General features: G+C 32.5%; 2 protein-coding genes across 4 annotated transcripts in view; one reads left to right on the forward strand and one right to left on the reverse strand.

Annotated features, from left to right (window-relative positions):
• The window catches only part of LOC127715551 (calpain-15-like), a 33,085-nt gene extending 19,725 nt beyond the window's left edge, over positions 1–13,360 (reverse strand). Inside the window, exons 1-2 of one of the 3 annotated variants that reach the window (XM_052221638.1) lie at positions 13,246–13,360; positions 12,007–12,106 (exon numbers count right to left, since the gene is read on the reverse strand). The gene's annotated coding sequence lies outside the window, so the exon portion shown is untranslated. Of the gene's footprint in view, positions 1–8,160; positions 8,220–12,006; positions 12,107–13,245 lie in introns of those variants that run through there. The other 2 variants (XM_052221639.1, XM_052221640.1) reach the window with 2 other exon arrangements.
• LOC127715586 (complement C1q-like protein 4) overlaps positions 1–18,025 on the forward strand; it is a 62,731-nt gene that overhangs the window by 24,280 nt on the left and 20,426 nt on the right. The gene's annotated exons all lie outside the window — the stretch shown is intronic.

Here is an 18,025-nt window from a genome sequence, read left to right on the forward strand (position 1 = left end):
AAGGATATTTAATTTGATACTAAAGATACTAGTAGTGCTTTCAATAACAATCTCCGATTTAAGATAAGAGCTTATTTCTTTGTAGTAAAATTGATTATTAAAACATTATATATTCGCCCTTGTGCATTTTTTGATTTGATACTTGTTAGCCGAATTAAGAAAGCTGTGTGTATGTCTAGTGCAAAGGAATGCAATTTTTTTACCGTTTCCCTGAGCTGGTATGGTATGGAAATTAGATAATATTAGCAAATTAGCAAAGAGTAAAATAATTTTAAGCACTCTGTATGAGACGTGCTGCACAAGTCATCCAGGCTTGCTCTATGCTTTATGTGTTGCGTCTCGTGTCATACTTTCTAGCGCAAAACCCTTCAACTGAACATGACAGAGACTCTGCAAATCGGGACAGTTCATAGTGATCAATATAAAGTATGTGTCTGTACTGCTGCTCCAGAAAAACAGCATATTCCATTCTTATTCTGTTATCGACATTTCACAAAAAGAAAAAGTGATCCAGTAGATGTAATGGAATAAAGTGAAATCAGAACTAACAAATAAAATACGGAACGAAATGAATAAGCTGTTTTTGTATTCCTTAATTGATATGACCGTATCCATTGCGGACCAGTTTCAAATTTTACCGACAATTCAATGGAAAACGACACACTGGCACTAGATGCACCGAGCTAATCATTTTATGAATATAAAAGTCAGAACTAGTCAGAACCGATTTATCAGACGTTTCTTTAACGTTAGCCTGCACACAACCTTAATCAATGATGCTTGATAATAGAAGACATAATATATATAACTACTAAAAAATTATTTAGACTAACAACAGAATATGAATGATTAGTTTTATCAATTGTGTGCGTCCGAAGCCCTTTTTTGATTAACTTCATCATAAACGCTAAAATCTAAACATTTGAAAGCAAGGGATGAAAAAATACTTAGAAACATTAAGAGCTTTATGAACAAAATGGACATATTCCGAACATTTGAAAGTCCCTACTATGTACTGGTAACATAAATTGCACAAAAAACAATTTAAATTCCGTTTCATCTCCGCATCTAGTAAGTGTTCTACTACCAATCTAACAGTGCTTCTAACTACCTCCCTTACTTCCATCAAAGAACTTGTTATTTACTATTGTAATAAAGCTTATGAAAATAATGGTATTAATTATTTTTGGAGTGTTATAAATTCTTTAGAGGTTTTAGATGAAATACATGCTTTTGATGGTCCTTTAAATTCTGTTGGCAGTTATGATTTTTCTAATCTCTTCCACACAATTTTATCAAGAAAAAGTTTTCATATTTAATAAAATGGTCTTTTGAAAAATCTCATTACAAATTTATTTGCTGTAACTCGTTTAAAGCCTTTTTCTGTAACGAAAAAGAAAAGTATGCTAGATACACTTACTGGAAATGTGAAGATATGATTGAAGCTTTAAATTTTATCCTGGACAAAATATATGTACGTTTCGGCGTTAAAGTATATCGACAAGTAGTAGGATTCCTATGGGTACTAACTGCGCCCCTTTTATAGCAGATTGATTCATGTATTGCTATGAATCTCAGTTTATGACCAAACTCAGTAAAGACACGTCATTGTTACATTTGGTTGATACATTCAACAATACCTTCCGTTATCTAGATGATATGTTTTCGTTAAATAATCCAGAGTTCTCTAAATATACTACCGAAATTTACCCAAAAGAGCTTACTTTAACTAAATCTAACATAAACAGCAGCAGTTGTCCTTTACTAGATTTGGACATTTCAATCTCTAAAGGAAAACTCCATACTAAAATTTACGACAAAAGAGACGACTTTTCATTCCCTTCTGTTAATTTTCCTTTTTAGACGGCGATGTTCCTTTGGCTCCATCATACGGTGTTTATATATCCCAACTCGTTCGTTATGCCCGTGTGTGTAGTGATGTCATAGATTTTAACGAACGTAATCAATGCATCACTGGTAAATTATTAAGTCAGGGATTTCGTTACCATAAATTACGTAAAACTTTTACTAAATTCTTTCATAGATACAAAGATTTGATAAGTAAATTTGGCTGTACCTGTAGAAAACTGATTAAAAACGGTATTTCACATCCTAAATTTTACGGTAATAGTGTACTTAAAGCACAGAAATCACTATGTTATCCGTGTAAACTCATCGAACCTTTAAACAAACTTATTAGTAAAGGTTATCTTACCAATGTTGTAATTAGATCTTTGAATATAGTTTACATTGGCACTAATATCGATTTTGTCATTAGCAAATTAAAACATAACTAAATTTGTATTCTTTTCAAACGGGATGAATGAGGACACACCCACGTTCATTTTGATCTATAAAGAGGTTAACTCCTAACTATTCTACTGCCTGTCGATACATTTATTTTTGGCATTGTACAAGTCAAGTCTTCTTTGACTGTCCATGACGTGAAAATACTAAATCCCTGGGATGTTTTAGTTGATTTGAGTCTCTGATGCATGATTTTTTATTATCAATTGTTTTTGGCTTTTTACTAGCTGTCAGTAATTGCGAGTACTCTCAAATCGTACTTTCTTGTTTATTTGACTTGTTGATACTAATTGTAATGTTTTTTTGTTATTTACTGTTATTCAGGGTTATATCTGGTCTATATACCAGCTTTGATAAGTGTTTGGTATTACTATAAATTTTCACTTCTTCGTACTATGAACATCAAAATTATTTATTTTGTAAATATATTTCCTTTCTCCTTTTGAACTGTACACGTATACCTAACAACAAAATTATTTTCATTTACCTGTGTTTAAAGTAATTGCAAATGGCTGATATTTTTATTCAAGCATATTGTTTTTTTTAAATTTTTAACATTTCACAGCGGTATAACATGTTACTTTAATTAATGATTTAACTGGTGTTAATATGTCTTTTGATTGAGTTAAGCCATTTCAATTGATATTTTATTGTGTGTCTTTCTATGTTGTGATGTTACACTATTGTTTCAGATAAGGGTGAATGTTTGGTACCATTAAGACGTTTACACCCGCTGCAATTCTTTGCACCTGTCCGAATTCAGGAATCTGATGTTCAGTAGTTGATGTGGTTCATAAGTATTTCTCGTTTCTCGTTTTTTATATAGATTAGACCGTTGGTTTTCCCGTTTGAATGGTTTTACACTAGTAATTTTTGGGTCCCTTTATAGCTTGCTGTTCGATGTGAGCCAAGGCTCCGTGTTGAAGACCGTACGTTGACCCATAATGGTTTACTTTTATAAATTTTGACTTGGATGGAGAGTTGTCTCATTGGCACTCATACCACATCTTCTTATATCTATATAAAGAATATCCAAATACATTTTAGTTCATTTCTGCCTGAAGAGCTGCGTTGTAATTTCTTAATTCATCCACAGTGAGTTTCAGAAAATTATGTTATTTATCACGTAGACGCTAAAGTCGAAACACACAACATTGATCTAGATTGAGATAAATCAATGTTTAAGACCGAAATAAAAAATGGAAAGCCTGTTGGGTAACCGTGAAATGTTAAGGAATACTTTTATAACAACTCATCTACGATACCAGGCGTATTGTTTTGTACGCAAGACGCGTGTTTCGTTTTAAGATAACCAACGAAGAACTTTATTCTCTATTGCAATCATTATAAAGACACTATTTATGTCAGCTAGCACGACTATGACCGAAAATTGTTCTATTTACTCCAACTTATGAAGACGTAACACGATCTACCAGGATCGACAGAGTCATTACTACAAACACAATCACAAAGAGACATTGCGAATGTTTCATAAATTTGCATTGAATTGTTGCTTTTCATAGATGTATAATCTTTAAAAGGGTAACTTTCTTTTAAAAAAACATCTACCGTCTTTTCCATTGTAAGGTCCAGGTGAAATATAAATTTAATAAAACTATGTAATTTGAAAGAAACCCACTTCTTTTCTATCAGTTTTAAATATTTTTTTCATTGGAAAATACCAAAATGAAAGCTAGTAAAACAGACCAACTAAACCGTAACACAATCGATGCGTTTACAAAACTGAAGTGAACAATAAAATATGAAGGACTACTGATTTATGTAAGTACACAAATTTCTTTACTCAATTGTGTCCCTGTTTCTATGCGCGTGTATATTTAAGAAACTCTTTTCTCATAACTCGCTGACTGTTAAATCATAGAGGCTTCTGAAAATTTTGATCAAAACTCATTTCCTTTATTAGTTTGCATAATAATGTGTACTTCCATCGCTGTGACCAACTATTTCGGTGTCTGAGCAAACCGTTAATTAGCCAAGGTCTTGTGAAAAAAACGTCTCGTCCTTTTCCGTTATAGAGAAAGTCCTAATAACTGTCCATTACTGGGAAATAATGGAGCGGAGGCCCGGAGGGCCGACGCCCATTATTTCCCAGGAATTGACAGTTATTTGGACTTTCGCTAACTTAAGATACACCTTAAATATTAAGAACGAATTTTAGATCATAAAATTTAAAGAATTTTATTTCATTTTGTAATAGTTTTCTTTTCATTTTTCCCATGGTGTACCCAATAATCCACAGGCAAAATTTAAGATCAAGCTGACCATCAACTCACTTAACAAGTATTTATGAACAGTAGAATAATTACTATAAAAAGATCTTGAATAAAGTTCATCCAGATTTGTGTTTTAAGTCATTGAATACTCACGTCTTTCTTGTGGTGGGATTCAAAGGATATTTATTTGTGTCTTTAAGTGTTATTTCGGGAGAGAGAAAAAACTGATATTTATGCATATTATTATATGTTAATGGATTATGTGTTTTTCGTTTGATAAATCTTTGATGTAGAATCGTCTGAGAAAAATGACATGGTACAACTAGAATAAATTTCCAGGTATGTAACACTCTAGTATATGTTATTAAACTAATAAGGGTGTAGTCGATTTGAAGTCGTATCTGAAACAAAATATGATTCTATATTTCAAACCATTCTATTAGATCAAATTATTATCAGAAAGATTGCCTTTTGTATGTCTTGAAATTAAGTGGAAAACTACTTTTTGATTTCGTTTAAACATTTTAAGATTAACGCTGTCATTTGCACTACGAATATAACAGTTATACTTGCTACTGGTCATATAACAACAGTGAAGGAATTAGATTGTGTTACGCGTTTCTGTTGAAAATTGAATAAAATATCCCGCCCAATAAATAACACAAGCCTTATTCAAAGGTTATCCATACCCTTCAAATTCTGTTCAATAGTACCATATTCAAATAATAACAACGAAAAATCAAATAATATACCGAATACGCCATTTTGAGCATTTTAGTTTGTTGAACTATTTATTTTATTTAACCACAATACTATTGTAGAAACTATCTGAGTAATATTTCTTTTTTTAATGTACATATTAAAATGGAACAAAATCAAAATACAACACTTTAAATTTCAAGCAAATAATATCTTACACAGTAAAATTAAAAGCAAATCTGTAAGTGAAATATATTTTCTCTAATTTTCCTTATTGTATAATGTTACTGTGTTCAATATTACGAAAGAATTCAACTGAGTTAACACATTTGATATTTTGTAGATGCACAGAAGAGGACCGGCACTCAATGGAAAATATTCGTTTGTACCCGCTTGGATACTATCCGTGACAGAAATTTAGCCAAGATGTGCATCGGAAAACAAATTGTGGATAATGTTGTGGAATTTTAGTGAAAACGATATCATATATTATACGTTGGAATTACGACTCGCAAATAAAAGCTGTTTATCAATAATGAGATATTTGGTGTTCATTGTATTACTACGAGGTCATCCCAATTAAAAAAAAATCTCCATTTAATATCAGCCGTTTAGTAAGTTTTCATCTTCATTCAATATCGCGTTACGTCCTTTCGAACTATTTACATTTTGATTGAGTTAAGCCAATCAAAATGTAAATAGTTCGAAATATTACTCAGATAGTTTCTACATTTTGAACACTTTTTAAGAAAGTGCCAATGGAAATAGCCAAAGGGCAAAACGTCCGAATGAATGAAGATGGACAATAGAAAATAACTCTCCATTCCTGAAAAATAATGGAGAGTTTGAACAAAAGATTTACGTCACAGGTGTATTTTAATAATAAAAAATCATCGGAAGGTACAAACCTAATAGAAAAAAATATACAATGTAAATTTCACAAATTATGCAGGATGTTTTTGAGCTATAGATTCTACGTCTTGACGTTGTGTATCATTTTATTTACGTTGCAGTGTTTCCTTTATTTGGGTCAGTATGCGTAATTGATTTTTTTATAGGCGGTAATGGTAACATTTTCTTTTGTAGCTCAGTTCAGTTGAATATGTATGATAGCTCATTTTGAAGCTGAGACACTTATACATGTATGGTGCGATTTTCGGGATGGCAAGTGAGATTCGTTTCCCCGTCAAGTGCCAAACCCCAAAAGATAGTGAAAAAATTCACTCTCCTCATGAAATAATCCCAAAATTCTGACCATAAAAATCATTAAAAAATATGTCCTTTGTAATTTTTTGTTCAGGTTTATTTTTTTATATTTTTTTTCACATCACATCAGTTCTATAAACCACTAATCCTAGTTCAGTTATGTCAATTTTTAAAATCACTGGTTCCACAATTGTATGGCGGACTAATATTTTAATGAGATTCATAAATCTGTGTTCCTGATTTCAAGGTCCATTAGGGATTATGACCCATTTGTCTTTGTACTGTTATGTTTCTTTTAATTGACTCGTGACGTGGCTCAAAATTTGTGCATCCAGTTTTCGGGTTTTTTTGCTATCGGCATTACTGATGCGGGTGAGTTCAAACGTGCGATTCAGATGCATGCCTTTTTAATAGTTTTTTTTTTTCATTTTGTATACCCTTGTCTTTATATTTGATTTAATGTGTACATTATCGGCAACGTGTGTATTTACCATTATGTTTGACTATCAACTACAAAACCTTTTTTTGCTGGCGTCTTTGTTATATTCAATTGTATGTATGTTTGTTTGATTTTTTTATATATCAGTAGAGTTGTAATTCTCTTTCACATAAGTTTGGCAGATGGATCCAAATTATTGTCACGTTAACCAATGTATATGATTTGGTTGCTCACACAATTTTGTCAATGTAACTGAACTATAAACAACTGTCAAACAAGTGGGATGTTTAACTAGCTGTCCTATAAAACCAGGTTTACCACCCCCCTCCCCTAACATATTTTGTCAGGTTTTATGGACTTCCTCATTTTTGAATCTTTCTTGAAGTTCGGTATTTTTGTTAATACATTTTTTTATATTGAAAAAGGTTTGCCATTATCATAGGCAGATACATACGACAACAGTTGTTGGTTTGAAGCGCCCTACTTGATATTTTCCTCGATATTGACACAGATGGACGACTTCAAACTAGAATCTATTGACATATTTATGATTTCACCTTTCCAATTGTCAACTTCCCTTTTCTCAGCAGTAACATACCCACTGCTCCACCACATTTAAAATTTCAGTTAATACCTTAAATTCATGCATATTTGCAATATATGCACTTTATTAACAAGTGTGAGCTCCTTACACAAAAAGCTGCTCGAACAGAGGTATGAGAAGAACGACTGAAATCGTCACTTCATAAGTTTTACGGTCAACATCACAAATTGGTTGACCGAAACAATGTGTCCGTGTCTCAACTCTCTAGCGACATGTTTTCGCTGCCTTAGATCTTTAGATATCAGTACATTCGTCTGATCTGTAATTTTTACTGATTGCCATATTTTTACTGACAGTAAATTCGCATTGGGGTGATGCATGCATAGCTTTAGATGCTTACTCTGTCGAAACACCCTGTCTCGCTTCTTTTGCTATTTTCTCAGGTTCTGTTTCTTTCCTTGATTTGTCTCTTAACAATCTAACAAAATCGGTGCACCGCTAAATTTTCTATCTTAAGGGGTAATACCAATATTGTTGACTGTTATGTTATTTTCACATTTTTGTGACTTAAATTTTGACATTGTTAAGATGGGCTAGATTATGCAATGGATCTAGTAATAACTCGCCAAATGCTAGACCATCAAAGCGTCTGAGGGTTTTGGCCCAAAATTCTCGCTTTCATTCTAATAAAATTTTTAAATAACTACATGTTCTTAAATAAGTGAACATACCAATAATTGATCCACAGTTGTAAAACTTCTGTGAGGTAAAACGAATAATCCTCCTTTTAAGCTATCAAATCGTTTTGTCTATTTTACCTTTATTTGACTTCTGAGAACTCGGTATGAAAAGTATATATAGGTAAGATATATTATTCTATAGATTTATATCATGTTTCTACGTAACTAGGTTTTTGTAAAATATTAAATCCTTCCCTGTTAAATAAATATATTTGAGTTTACTTTGTTTGACGTACATGTGTTAAAGTAAAAATATTTTAAGCCTTGATAACTTTTGTTTTATCCGGCTCATAAGATAAAGAAAAGCGAGAGAAGATGACAAGGGACATTCAAAATTCAGGAGTCACACAAAAACAGACAACACCATTACACAAAAACTCATGATAAGCCCTTTTTTGTATATAGAAATTGTGTAACATCAACGAATCCTTGCAACAGTATACGGTGATATTAGTTTGAAATTGATCAAAGCATACCAGCGTTTGTGCAAGATATGTGACAAATCATCTTAAATCTGATGGTTAAAGTCCCTTTACTCTAGAAAGAAGAAGAAAAAAAATTCGCAATCAGAATTTAATTACTTTTACCAAATACAACAGTTGTGCAAAGCTTCACGTAAATCTATCCAAGCTTTATAAAGTTAGTGTACGATATGTGCATTAAACATTATAAGTTATCTTAACAGAGGCGAAAGATACCAATGGGACATTCAACTCGAAAATAAACTGACAACGCCATGGCTAAAAAAGACAAACAGACAAAAAACGGTACACAAAACACAACCTAGGAAACTAAAGACTGAGTAAAACGAACCCCAGATGTTCTGGAAGGATAAGCTCATCCTGCTCCACATGTGGCACCCGTCGTACGCATGTTGCTCTTGTAAGTACAAACCCGATGATAAGTCTAATTCGGTAGGTCATAATCTGGGAAAAGGTGACGGGATTGTAGTTACGACAATTGGGACATATCCGTCGTAATCTGTGAAACAGTTATTTCACAACGGTCAACTAACTCGTGATGACGTCCGTAAAATTTACGAAGGGATGATTTCAACTTCCCCACTTGGAACTCTTGCTTTATTAGAATCTTTGTGAGCAGCAACCCTCTATCAAGGAAATCACAATAGGAAATACAAGCCCTAGAATATCGTATCTAGAGATATATATACCCCGTATGCAGGCGCTGCTGGAATGTTGCTACAAAGAAATGGAAAGTTCTCAATTGTGAACCTGATATCATCCCTTTTGTCGTAAAGTTATGTTTTCAACAGACCCTCATTGTCAATTTTGAGATATAAATCAAGATATGAGGCTGACTTAATTGTATCTGTTGTATCCTAGATGCGTTCAACAAAGTCAACAAATTTTGCATTATTTAGTGAGAGAACATCACTTATTTAGTGGAAATAGAAATTAACGGATACTGCTAACTTCTTTTCAATTCTTCCTTAGAAGATCCTGTATGAATTCGGTCTCATATGAATAAAGGAACAAGAAGAGGAGCAAAGTAAGCTCCAATGGGAATGATGTTTGTTTGTTGAAAAACAGGTTCCCCAAACGTAATAAATATGTTGTCAATCAAGAAATCAAGCATCTTGATAATGTCAATTGTTTGTTTGAATCAGAGTGATATTTTACAAAGTACGATTTATCCTTACTTAAGACAAGATACTTATTTCTACTTTGGCCATTCTGTTTTATGAAACAAAGCAGTGCCAACTCTTTCAATTTGTCTTTTAGTTTGGAATGGGCAATACCAGTGTAAAGTGTAGAAAAATCAAATATTTTAATGCTTTTGCAAGATGAAAAAGTCTTTGATTGTATCTACTCTAACAGATCTTTGGAATTTTTTAGTATCCACATCTGTTTCACGCCACCTCTTAAATATGTCGATTCACAATAACTTTGAAGCCCGGCTTTGATTGTTGATAAAATCAATGTTAATAATTTAGAAAGAAGTTTCGTGGAGCACCTGGAAAAGCCAGCAAATAATGTGGCGTGAAAGGACACTTATGTCAAGTTCTTCATCTTTGGTTGAAATTCCAAAGGAACATAGAACAGACCTATGATTATCGAGGTGTTCCTCCTTGATATGTGTCGTGGGAGTATATGTAGAGTTTCTAAATGAATTGCCAATTCCTAATTCATCTATCAAGCAGTTTATGTAATGTGATTTACACACAAAAAACGATATTAATTGGGGCTGTATCTGCGGGAACAACAACATATTTGTTATGGAGGTAGGACAATTGTTTTGCTACTTTTGGGATTTTAAAGATTGATGTAGCATAAATATTCATAAACCCCATTCAGTTTTTTTTAATTCTGATTTTTATCAACGACATCATAGCCTTTATCTATTCGGAAAGAGTATCTACGTCTTCTTTCTCGCGTTTAATATGTTTAGCCCATTGCCTGGCATAATCCTCGACTGATTCCATTAGTTTTTTAAAGTTGTGTTTCCAACTGATGGATTTAGGTTCACGATTTTTCGGGGTTTTGGGAAACACATTTCACAGAGAAGTGTTATTGACAATGTTGAAGTCACCAGTAATTATACAATAACGTGGCCTGACGGATTATATATGAATGGGGAACTTGCACAGTTGCAACCATGAGGTTTTAACTTGAAGTCGTCAATATTGAGAACGACAACCACTGAATTACAGGCTCCTGACTTAGGACAGGCACATACATACAGAATGTGGAGGGGTTAAACATGTAAGCGGGATCCCAACCCTCCCCCTAACCTGGGACAGTGGTGTAACAGTACAACATAAGAACGAACTATAAAAATGAGTTGAAAAGGGTTTACTCATCAGATGGATACAAATAGAAATACATCTAACAATGTGTACATTATCGGCTAATTGTTATATTTAATTGTCTGTTTGTTTGATTTTTTTTTATATCAATTGAATTGTAATTCTATGATATGTATGTTTGAAAGTACCTTTGGTAACTTTCACCTCTCTATTACATACGTTTGGCAGCTGGATCCAAATTATTGTCACGTTAACCAATGAATATGTTTGAGTTGCCCACACAATTTTGTCAATGTAACTGAACTATAAACAACTGTCAAACACAAACAAGTGAGATGTTAACCCCCCCCCCCCCCCCCATTTTCTCCGAAAAATGCCTGTACAAAATAAAGAGTATGACAGTTGTTTTCAAGTCAATCCATTTATTTACGTAAGATATAGTCAAACGTGTGGTTTTGTCAGGTTTTTTTGGACTCTTCATTTTTTAATTTATATTGGATTTCGGTATTTTTTATAGTACATTTTTTATTGCAAAGTGTTTGCCATTATTATATATATATATTAGCAGTCTCCTACTACAAAAGTTGTTGGTTTGACGCTCCTTAATTAAAAATTGTGTCCTTCATTTCTTAATATTTCTCGGTACATTGACATATGAACGACTTCAAACTAGAATCTATTGACATATTTATGATTTCACCTTACCAATTTTCAACTTCCCATTTCTCAGCAATACCATACCGACTAATCCATCACATGGCGTTGAAAGATCTCAGTTAATACGTTAAATTCATGCATATTTGCAATATATGCACTTCATTAATAAGTGTGAGCTCCTTCCACAAAAAGCTACTCGAACAGAGGTTTGAGATGAACAACCGAAATCGTCACTACATAAGTTTTACGGTCAAAACAATTTATCCGTGTTTCAACTCTCTAGCGACATGTTTTCGCAGCCTTAGATCTTTAGATATCAGTACAGTCGTCTGATATGTAATTTTACCGATTGGCACATTTGTACTGAGTGCGAGATCGCATGGGGGGATGCATGCATAGCTTAAGATTCTTACCCTGTCGAAACACACTGTATCGCTTCTTTTGAGATTCCTGCTATTTTCTCAAGTTCTATTTCTTTCCTTGATTTGTCTATTCCCAATCGATTTACGAGATCTAAAAATCGGTATCCTTACATGATTTAAAATATTGTTTGCATATGTATACTATGGGAAAAAAATCAATTTCTTCACCGATTATTGAAACTTTTTCCTATTCTTTTTTTTTTTTTTTTTTTTCTTCAATATAATATAGTTAACAATTATTGGTATAAGTTGCTATGTTTACATTCACAGTTAAACCGTAGTCGAAACATTAAGAAATTCTTTTTGATTCTATTCCAGGAAAGATTATAACAGATATATATATATATATATATAATTACCGGTATATCTGTTCACATTTAGTGATAGAGCATTTTAATTCTGGTGATAGGTTAAACCCAACATTTAAAAATTGACATACTTGAAGTTCAAATAATTGGGTTGAATTCAATTTGGGGTAAATATTAAAGATAAATATGTAAACATACCAATTTCGATCAATGTTATATAGTTTTCTGCAAAACCTCCTTTCAAGATAAAAAATATATATATTTCTTACGTAGATCTCACTTCTAAGAATTCAGCTTTGAAAGGTATATATAGGAAAAATTCATCAGAGATTTATGACCTATTTCTACACAACGTAAGCGTTTAAAATACTAGTAGATAATTCTTACCTGTTAATTATCTATGAATATATTTTGTGTGTACAATACATGTGTAAAAAGCTTTTTAACGTTATATATACATATACCTATATTTGAACCTGCTCACACAAAGATGATTTTTTGTCATAGTTAACAACAATATAGTAATATATTTTTATGACCACGGTTCACATAATTAAATTAGTGCTTTTTTGTAGACATGTTTTCTTTGACAAAACAATCATGGTTAAATGAATTTATCTCTTCTATCAATATAAATTATTTTTTTCAATGGCAAAATTTTTTAAAATAAAAGCTATACATTCTAACAAAATCGGTGCACCGCTAAATTTCCTATCTTAAGGGGTAATACCAATATTGTTGACTGTTATGTTATTTTCACATTTGTGTGACTTAAATTTTGACATTGTTAAGATGGGCTAGATTATGGATCTAGTAATAACTCGCCAAATGCTAGACCATCTGAGGGTTTTGGCCCAGAATTCTCGCTTTTATTCTTATAAAATTTTAAAATAACTACATGTTCTTAAATAAGTGAACATACCAATAATTGATCCACAGTTGTAAAACTTCTGTGAGGTAAAACGAATAATCCGCCTTTCAAGCTATCTAATCGTTTTGTCTAATTTATCTTTATTTGACTTCTAAGAACTCGGTATGAAAAGTATATATAGGTTAAATATATTATAGATTTATCTCATGTTTCTACGTAACTTTAGGTTTTTTAAAAATATTAAATCCTTACCTGTTAATTAAATATATATGAGTATACTTTGTATGACGTCCACGTGTAAAAATAAAAAAATTTTAAGTTTTTGTTTTATCCTGCTCATAAGATAAAAATAAAGAGAGAGATAAGATGCCAAGGGACATTCAAAATTCAGGAGTCACACAAAAACAGACAACAACATTAAAAAATAACGCATGATAAGCCCTTTTTGTATATAGAAATTGTGTAACATCAACGAATCCTTGCAACAGTATACAGAGACATTAGTTTGAAATTGGTCCAACTTGAAGCATACCAGAGTGTGTGCAAGACATGTGACAAATCATCTTAAATCTCATGGTTAAAGTACCTTTACTCTAGAAAGAAAAATAAAAAAAAATCACAATTGATGGATTTAGGTTCACGATTTTTCGGGCCTTTGGGAAACACATTTCACAGTGAAGTGTTTTTGACAATGTTGAAATCACCAGTAATTATACAATAACGTGGCCTGACGGATTATATGTGAATAGGGAATTTGCACAGGTGCAACCAGGAGGTTTAAACTTGAAGTCGTCAATATTGAGAACCTGCAACACGTATGTGTTGCACTATTTTACAATATTTAAAATACGCAGATATATTTGAACAATAATGTCACCTCAAAACTTTAAAGATACAGGTCTACATTACAATATCAATTTTAATTTTATTAAACTAGATACAGTAAATGCACATTCCGATTGAACCGTAACGTTGATTGATTAGAGAAAAAGGTTAACCCGGATTTGGGATGAATATTTTGTAGCCTATATGTTGTTTGGTAACATTTGATTTTGTCAGTTTAACGGACTTCCACTTTTTGAAAATACTTTTAAGTTTATTATGTTTTTCATACTTTTTCGTATACGTATAGCTTATTGTTCTGAATTGAGATTCTCATTATCGAACCCTGCGTAGTTGTTAAAATAGAGAATAAAAATGGTGTATGTGTCAAAGAGACAGCAAACCAACCAAAGAGCAGAAAACAGTCCATGGCCACAAATGGTCTTCAACGCAGCGAGAAAATCCCGCATCCGGAGGCGGGATTCAGCGGGCATCTAAACATAATATATACTAGTTTTAGCGAATTAGACGCCATAATAAACTCCGAAACATACAAATGCACCACAATTAAAAACACACAAGACAAACAAAGGCAAGAGGGTCCTGACTTGGGACAGGCGCTATCGTCCATTTATAACTCTAGCAAATGTGAAATAAACAAACACACAATAATACGCACAGTTAAGCTCAGTTTAAAACAAGTCTGAGTCCGATGTTAGAATTGGAAACAAGAGAAGAAACTAAGCAAAATGACAATGATCACCATAAATGAAGAAATGACTTTTAAAAATGATTCGAGTTGCGTCTTTGTGATTTCTGTATATGAAGTAACTGATATACACCTTGACGAATTTTTTATAAGTTTATATATAAAGGAAATTGGTTTAAAAGCAAACGTTAAATGACTGTGTGTCACGGAAAGACAGAACAGTAAGAAAGTATTTCAGAATTGATAAGATATGATGGTACGAAATTGAGGACATAATCCATTTTTATGCAGTTTACCTAGGTTTGGAAAGTGATGCACATGTTTGTTTGGATGGCAAAGTGTAATTGGACAATGGAAAAGAGAAATGTGAAATGGTTTAGGTATGCTAAAAACACTTTGATACAGTGAGTTTATTTGTTTGCAGCACTGTTGATTTTTGCAGTTTGTACGTTCGTATGCTGCTACACCACTACTCTAGGTAAGGAGATGTTTGAGCGCACACAAAAATGCTTAAACATGATGACTTATTTATGTTTTTGTCCCAAATCAGGAGCCTGTAATTTAGTGAATGCCGTGGTTACTGTCTGTCATATTTGTTTTCCATCTATTTTTTTGTAACAAATTAAGACTTCGTATTTATTTCGTTAAAATTGTTTCACACTCTTTTGTGTCGAGTGATACGGTGCTTTTGGTCCGGGATTTGCTTTTTGTCCGGTTTTGCTTTTTGTCCGATTATTTTGCTTTTTGTCCGACATTTTTGAAAACCCTTCCCCTTACCTCGAACATTGGTGTAACGCTTCACAATTTTTTTTTAAACTTTAGTGCCTGGGTGGCCGAGTGATCCAAGTAGTTCATCTATAGTAATCACTTGAGAGTCATACTGAGGTTGTAAGTTCATGCTGATATGCTCGACTGTAATTATTATTTACTAGGGTGTCCAGAGATTCTGCTGAAGATCGATGGTTCTATCAATATATCATATATACCGATTCTCTTCTTTTCTTGGGATATCTAACGGACTTATATGGAATTTGTGAAACAGATTCCTGCACCATATTATGTTTTACCCAAAATCTTTGAAAAGTAGCTACTCAAGAGTGACACAAACATTACCTGCAACAAAGACTCCTACATTAATGTTATCAGCATTCAAAGCCGGGCTTTAGAGTTGCTGCGAATATATCTACTTTTAAGGCGGTGTGATTCAGATATGGAGTAGACTACTTATTATATAAGCATCTTTCCTCTTGCAATAATATAAAACTTAATACAAACAAAGCTGACCATTCCAAAAAGGCTCTAAAGTATAGTCAAATATCTTGTTTTGTGGATAATAAATCATGCTTTAATAGAAAAAAAAACTCTTACAAACAATTATCTAAAAATGACATCTTCAAAATGTTTGGTTTTTTTTGACATATTCGTTTCTATTGGATGACGTTTTTTTAACAAACATTCGACATTCCTATGGAACTAACTGATGTTCTTTAATCTTGCCGACTTGTTCCATTATTCATTTGCTTACATGTGCTTTCTTAGAGAGAATGAAAAAAAGCTAGCATTATCCTTCGACTTCACGTTTCGATATGCATATCTTTTCTCTCAAAATCTATACTACTAAAGGAAGAGACATATTTCATTGAGCCGCAACTCCTCTGAAACCATACAAAGTCGGAAATATTTGTGATATGACGTATAAATGTAGTGTTTTGTACTTCCTAAATTTGTTTTTGAAACAATCTTTTTTCCACAGAAAACGCCAATTTTTGAGAAAATATCCAAATTCGAAGACCGTTATCGATCCGTGTCTTATACGCTTTCGCGCATGCTCAGTCGATGTACTGCCCGCGAAATCTATAATACTAAAATAACGAAGTCCAATTTGTTAGCCGTCATGATGCAAATACGACAAATCAAAGAATTCAACTTTATATATAACTAATATAGGACAATGGTGTTGATTAAAAATGACACCATTCCAGGGTCTTTTGTTTTCAACATAATTAATTACCGAGTCACATGAGACTCGGTCTAATTAGTCCGACGGTGCACGTTACAATGGGATAAATCTGTTAAGGGTTTCTCATTTGTAAATGTTAGCTTATTCCGTTTGAAGTAAATACTTTCTTAACGTCTGATTGGTTAATGTTGGGGTGTATCTATTATATGTAATTGTATCCGTAAGTGGGACCGGAAAAAAATCATGATAATAGGTCATGAAAATGACATTGAAGTGTTCATTCAAGTTGATAGTGAAGTGTTGAATCAATATTTTAATGACGCAAGGTCAAACGCAAAAGTGATTCAAATTAATTGAGTTTTGTTAGAACATTTTGTTCTGTCTTTATTATTTAATTGTGTTTGCATCAGATATACATATTATTTTAACTTTCGTATTCATAACTAATTTGTTAGTGTATTTTAGATTAGTTCTTGAGTTACAAATCATCAATAAAGTTACAGTTATCACTCATGTGTATCGTTATATAGGACAATAATACTACCCACTTATTGATAAATAGCCCAAACAGCGATTTTGTTTTAAGGTATATAAAATGCACATGTAGTGATATAACTAAGGTACGTTATATGAAGTAACACACTGTCGTGATTGTAATGAGCATTTTACAAATGATATGTTAATAAAAACATCTAAATGTAGGAAGAATAGCGTATGCTTCTGTCTGTAGTTAACACAAATTAAAAATAAGTATCTATATCAACTGATAAAATACAAAGGCATAAAAAAAATTCTGAAAACGAGTATCTTCAAATGACTTATTTTCATTTAATGTTAATGCGGTTCTTTTATCCCAGGTCTATAGGATAGTATAGAAGAAGGGGTGGGTTGATGTAGACATGCGTCTATTTCCTTATCACGCCAAAGTCCAGCACGGTACAGTGAAGTTTTGATGACAAAACGGTCAACTTCTTAGGTCGACTTCCAAAGGGGAAAATAATAATAACAATCTGGTTTTTTCTTGAAATGGATACATCATGTACATGTCTTTACAATATTCCAAGCTCTAAATTTTCAAAAAATAGATAATTATGGAAAATTTTACAAAGACTTTCAAAAATATGCAATCAACACAAAATCACTTAAATATCAAAATTAAAATACACGAATTTAGGAGACATTAAGGCAATGAACAGGAACGAACTCGGTTTGCTAACATCTGAGAAAAAATAATCACAGCTTCATGTACATGTTTGTATTATAATGTTCTGACAACAAATGGTATATAGTTGAACTTTGATCGATGCATGTGAATAGTGCTTGCGAATGTTCAAAACCAT

Source organism: Mytilus californianus, unplaced genomic scaffold, assembly GCF_021869535.1.
Source record: "Mytilus californianus isolate M0D057914Y unplaced genomic scaffold, xbMytCali1.0.p SCAF_9, whole genome shotgun sequence".
Lineage (NCBI taxonomy): Eukaryota > Metazoa > Mollusca > Bivalvia > Mytilida > Mytilidae > Mytilus > Mytilus californianus.